The sequence below is a fragment of the Pteropus alecto genome, unplaced genomic scaffold (genome assembly GCF_000325575.1).
Source record: "Pteropus alecto unplaced genomic scaffold, ASM32557v1 scaffold123, whole genome shotgun sequence".
Taxonomy (NCBI): Eukaryota; Metazoa; Chordata; class Mammalia; order Chiroptera; family Pteropodidae; genus Pteropus; species Pteropus alecto.
In genome coordinates, this window is record NW_006433950.1 from 2654232 (window position 1) to 2659563 (window position 5332).

At 57.5% G+C, this 5332-nt stretch overlaps 1 protein-coding gene and 1 pseudogene across 1 annotated transcript in view; both read left to right on the plus strand.

Annotated features, from left to right (window-relative positions):
• Positions 1-5332, plus strand: part of NKD1 (naked cuticle homolog 1) — a gene marked incomplete at its 3' end in the record, with an annotated part of 177766 nt that overhangs the window by 52498 nt on the left and 119936 nt on the right. The gene's annotated exons all lie outside the window — the stretch shown is intronic.
• Positions 4426-4544, plus strand: LOC112477407 (annotated as a pseudogene).

The window sequence follows — 5332 nt, forward strand, 5'->3', positions numbered from 1 at the left end:
CCGCCTGCAGGAACGGCAGAGAGGCAGGCTGAGCGTGGCTCACGGGGTTCAGCTTCTCCTCTAGGTCAGGAGTGGATAAATACGGACACCCTCTCGGCCTGCCGGAGGCGCCTACTTCTACCACACTGCGTCCCCTCCCTCCCCGCCCTTCCCTAAGCCTAACTCTGCAGAATTCACTTTTATTACTTCCGGTGGCCTCTTGCGGGTCCCTGAGATCTCAACAGAAGTAGGAAAAAGTTTGCACGACAGACACTTCCGTGTGCTACGCATCGCGCCACAGGTATTATGTCTTTTCACCCCTAGAACGACGCTGCGGGGCGAAAGCTATTGTTATCCCATTTTACAGATGAGAAGGCCGCGGCTCTTAGAGGTGAAGGAATTATTCCAAGGCGACATGGTGAGAACGATTCGGAGGCCAAGGCCTTAACTCCTGTGTTATCTCCTCTCTCCCAGTCAGACTGAGGCTTCTCAGGGTGAGGTCGTGGTTCCCCTGGCCCCTGGGTGCTTGGCAGACACCAGCAATGGATTGATTTTCCTAGAAGAGGCCTTCCTGGCCTCCTGTCGACAGAGGCCTTGTTGAGTCACAGGTTTGGGTGAATCCCACAGAAGGACATCTGTCTGAGCATCGTGGAAGCTCACATGTCTTGGATTTGGAAAACGCTCCTGGCGTGTTTGTCGGCAAGGACTCGCTTTGACGGATGGTTCTCTGACAGCTCCAGCTGCCATTTCCAGCAGCACGTGGAGGAACCTGGAGCCTGGCTGCGGGCCCCCAGAGCAGTGATGGGACCCCCAGCAAGGAACCCGCGAGTTCACGCAGCCCCACGGGAGAGCTGAGGGACCAGAGGTGTTAGCTGGGCCAGGGCGAGTGGCCTCCCCTGTGACAAAGGGCACCACAGACCAAACTGGGAGAAGATTTCGTATGCATGTAACGGAAAGACCTTTCTACCCACACCACCCACAGGAAAGGGAGATGACCCCGTAGAGTGTGGGCAAAGGGTTGGAACATGCAAGTCCCAGGAGGGGCGACTTGTGGAGTAGGGCGTGGTGCGATATCCCCGTGGGCACCTGGACAGTGCACCTGGCTGGGCGTCAGCCTGCGTGGCTGGGGAATGTAAGTCTCTCTCCCCGGCCCTCCCCTCATGACGTGGCCTCCACTGCCAGCTCCCTCCTGTCAGGAACATCAGGATTCTCAGGAGCCAGGTCTGAAAGGCATGTGCTGGCCTTCCGATTCCGAAAGTCTGTTCTCCGTAGCCTCCCTGACATAGAGCGCCCCGCTCCTTCTGACTCACGATCATAAGAGCAGGTGTCCTCTCCCCGTCCTGCCCTGTTCTGGAAGCTGGCCGTGGGACGTCACAGGAAGCCAGAGGTCCCGTCTCCTCTGATGCAGTCTCAGTCATCAAAGCAGAGAGAAACGAGACGTGCCACGGGACGTCCTCCAGGGCCTTCGGTAGGACAGGCAGGGTGTCCCTTCCGCCCGCCCCCTCCCCCGCGCTGACTGGGGGTGGGCCCCGCTCATGCTGTTGAGGAGCCCACGTTGCTGAGAGGGGGCCGTGAGCTTCCTTCTTTTCAAGCGGCCAGACGATGGCTTGGAGAAGGGCCTACTTCAGCACCCCAAGGTGGGCGAGGCTGGGCCTCAGTCCTGGTTCTGAGTGGATGGGAAGGCGAAGGGGCCCCTCCCTCCACCTTGCGAGGACCTCAGGAGTGTGGCGAAGCTGCCGCCCGCACAACGTTCTCCTGGGCCTTTATTTTAGGGGATGCTGGCAGCGGTCACAGAGCTGGGTGAGCCCGTAGGGAGCACGGAAGCCCTGTCCTTCCCCCACCCATAGTAGGTGGGACAGTGTGCTCTAAACCCTCTACCCTGCTCCCGTCCAGCAGACCTTGTGGCTTCTGACTGCAACATCTGGGGCTCTTTCCAGATGCTTCCTCTAGCTGCGGGGCCTTGTGTAGTGAAAGTCCAGGGGGGCCCCCCTCCCCGGATCAGACTTCGGCCGGTGACCGACAGGGTCCCTGAGGCGTGCTCTCTGCTGTCCGCGGCAGAGCGAGCCCTGCCACCCACAGCATCGCCTGCTCATGGGTGGGCGTCCTCCCTCCTCCGCCTCCCACCCCCAGCCCCCCGCGGGTGCTTCCTCGCATCATCTCCCAAAAGAACTCTCTGTTTTGAATCCTTGCCTCAGCGTCTGCTTCTGGGGAGCCCGCTCAAGAGAGAGGATGCGGCAGAACCAAACGAATTATGGGGCGGGGGCTGACCTTCGCCCACACGAGTCCCTCACCCATGGTTTCCAGGCCAGAGTGCCCAGTCCTGGGACACTAGCGAATCTAGCCAATCTCTCTCGGGCTCATAGCTTTTTTTAAATTAAAAGAATGTGATTTCTCCTCATGATAAATCACTTGCAATCTTCACACCATAAAACAGAACTGTGACTTGGGTTTCACAGTTAACTAGCTGAATCCGAGTGCTTTTGACAGTTCTGATGTGGTTTTTGACTGTCACACTACTTATACAGAGGAGAGGGGGCATCCCCTGAAGCTATACTTGCTTACGACCCCCCAACCCCAGCCCATATCTAATTGTCCCAAGAGGGAGCCTCTGTCTTCCTCCTCTGTCACCACCCACCCCAAAGCCCAGAGGAGGGCTGGCCCCGTGCGGGAAGAGGCAACAAGCTACTGTCTCAGGTATGGCCAGCACAAGGAGGCTGAGGGTCAGGGTGACAAAAGCCCAGGGGGCCTTGCGGGGTTGGCCTGGGCGGTGTGTCCTGCGTGGGACCTTTGGCTGGTGGCTTGTGTGCTGGCGTGTAGTTGAGCGTTGGGGAATCTCGTGGTAGAGCCTCAAAACGCTCCGTGGGAGTTCAGGGTGGGCGGAGAGAAGAAGGCTGTGGACACATTTGACTTTTGGACCTTGGGGCCTCTAGACGCTACTGGATGGATGTAACTTAGGTCGAGTGGGATGCCAGGCTGGAGAGACCTGGTAGGCACCTGGCTCAGTCACGGTGACATTCTCTGGGAGAGCGACGGGGTAGCTCTGAGGATGTGAGCCGGCGGGGGCTGAGAAAGTACCGGTCCCCTCTGATAGAGACTGGACTCACCGCCCCCGCCCTCACATCCGCAGCCACATTGGGCTTCTGTGACGAGGGATGAGTTCGGTGGGTTGTCACCGGCTGGACACCTGCTGGCAGTTTCTGTGGTGATTATGGCAGCGTCACGCGATACTGCATAAGTCCGGTTTCTAGTAATTTCCGTGGAAGACAAGCCCAGGAAACACCGGCAAAGGAGCCGGGTAGTAAGCGGGGGAGGGACGATCTCAGCCACGTACCCCTGAGGGCAGCTGGGGAGCCATGGAGACTTGCGCTTGGAGTGTCCCCACCTCCCAAGCACCGACCCCCCTCTGAGTGAGGCCCAGCAGGCTAGCCTGTGGCAGAGTGGGTGTGTGAGACTCTACATTAATGACAACCGCCACGACAATTCGGATGCCGGCGGCGGGGACGACTCGGAGGCTGTGAGGAGGGCAGCAACACTATCTACTGCCTTCCCGCCCCAAACCTCCCCTCTGCCCCGCACGCCGCAGCCCCGACCTTCACGGCCTCGCCCACCTGGGGTCTCCCACCTTGCCAGCCTCGCTCTCACCCCACAGACCCTCTTTGGAGCTGGCCCTGGGCTTTCTGCGCTCACCTCCCCGCTCTGGAATGCCCTGCCTTATTCCTCAGCCGCCCAGCTCCCCCTCCCGCACGGATCAGCCCAAGCCCTCCTGCTTCAGGGGGCACCTCCAGTTCTAGCTCCCCAGAGGCCCCTGCGAGCTTGGCCATGTGCAGCTCCCACTCTGTCTTAACCAGCATCTGACACATAGTAGGTGCTCAATAACCGCCTGTCATCTGTGCCGATGACGGGAAGATGACGGTGGTGATGAGCAGGTCTCCAGTGAACAGGTCGTGGGTCTCGCTCCACAGCTAACTTGCGACAGGTCACTTAACCTCTCTGGATCTGTCTTCCTGTAGCAGAGGCTTGCTGCTTCTAAATGGTTCCCTTTTTCCTCCTGGGATCTCGGCCGATCCACACTTCCCTGCCTCCTTGGGGCAGGAGTGGCTGTGGGAATGGGTTCCGGCAGGGGCACGTGGGCAGAAGGGATGCCCCCAGCTCCGGGCTTCCCCCGTACAACCTGCCCAGGTGTGATCCCTCAATGTCTTTCTCCACCCGTCAGTAACGATGGAAGAAGCCTGGCCCCTGTCACACCAGCGCTGCCGCAGAGCCCCATCCACTGTGCTCCCGTTGGGCTGCTGTGGGAGCAGGAAATTGACTTCTATTACGGTCAACCACTAAACGTTTAGGATGATTAGAGCCATTTGTCCACCCTGACTAATGGGGACTTATTCGAAATGAGACAATATTAATATCAATGGGCTGTCACCCACCTGTTAAGAAGAGACTATTATTGTCTACGGCCATGCCACCCTGAATGTGCCCGATCCCGTCTGATCTTGGAAGCTCAGCAGGGTCAGGCCTGGTTCGTACTTGGATGGGAGACCACCTTGGAATATCAGATGCTGTGGGCGTTTAAAAAAAAAAGATGTAGAAGATGCTATTATTAGTTTGCCTGGGTTGATAGGACCACAGGCTTAAACAACAGAAATTTATTCTCTCACAATTCTGGAGGCTGGAATTCTGAAGTCAAGGTGTTGGTTCTTTCTCGGGCGTCTCTCCCTGGCTTGCGCATAGCTGCCTTTCCCTGCGTCTTCACAGGCTTTCCCTCGGCGTGCGTCTGCGTTCAAACTTCCTCCTCTTCTAGGAACATTGTTATATTGGCTCCGAGCCCACCCTGATAATCTCAGTTTTACTCTCTCACCTCTTTAAAGACCTCATCTCCAAATACAGTCACGTTTTGAAGTGCTAGGAGTTAAGACCTCAACGCATGCATTTTGGGGACATAACTCAGCCCGCAGCCGATGCTCAGTGAATGTCCCTTCTCTCCTCTCTAGGAAGCTCTAAGGCACTCTAGTGGTTAAGAACGATGTCCTGCACATCCAGTTTGCTGTGAAACGTGGTGTCCTGGAATGTCGCATGAGCCCTTGATTCAAAATCTGACCTTTTGATGGAACCGTATCGATGACACTGTGACTCAGCTTTACGAGATGAAGTGTGGCAAGTGTGAGGGTCACTCGGGAAGTAAGAGCCCAAGCCGGGCTTGGAGAGGGGCAGCGAGATGGGTCACGAAGCAGGCTCGGTCCTGATCCCATCGATCTATGTAGCCGGGGGACCCTGGACCAGCCATCACTGAGACGCTCTGGGTCCTGGTGACTTCATCTGGGACATCTCTATTTTTCTCCTGCCTCTTTCTCGCGCC